The sequence below is a fragment of the Sinocyclocheilus anshuiensis genome, unplaced genomic scaffold (genome assembly GCF_001515605.1).
Source record: "Sinocyclocheilus anshuiensis isolate Anshui unplaced genomic scaffold, SAMN03320099.WGS_v1.1 scaffold1095, whole genome shotgun sequence".
NCBI lineage: Eukaryota > Metazoa > Chordata > Actinopteri > Cypriniformes > Cyprinidae > Sinocyclocheilus > Sinocyclocheilus anshuiensis.
Genome location: NW_015544226.1, coordinates 943,844 through 944,212, shown reverse-complemented (window position 1 = coordinate 944,212; position 369 = coordinate 943,844).

Here is a 369-nt window from a genome sequence, read left to right as displayed (position 1 = left end):
CCGTGCAAAAATAACAAGGGCGCTTGTCGGCTTCTGCAGTAAAACGTGAACTCGCGATGCCTTGAAAGTGGACAAAACCGGCTTTTTTGACCAAACATGTTAGGGTTCCGATCGCGCTATATGTGGAGAATAATGCACGGCAATCAGCTAATTTTTTTTGAAAGTGGCGTTTATCGGTCTTTGCAAATTAACTCTTCATATAATGTGGTCAGTAAGTTTATTCAGCACTGGGTGGAATAAATTGATCAAAAGTGACAGTAAAGACATTTTTCATGTAAACATAGTTTAAATAAATGCTGTTCTTTTGAAATTCCCATTCATCAAAGAATCATGAAAAAATGTGTCAGTTTCCACAAAAATTTCAGGCAG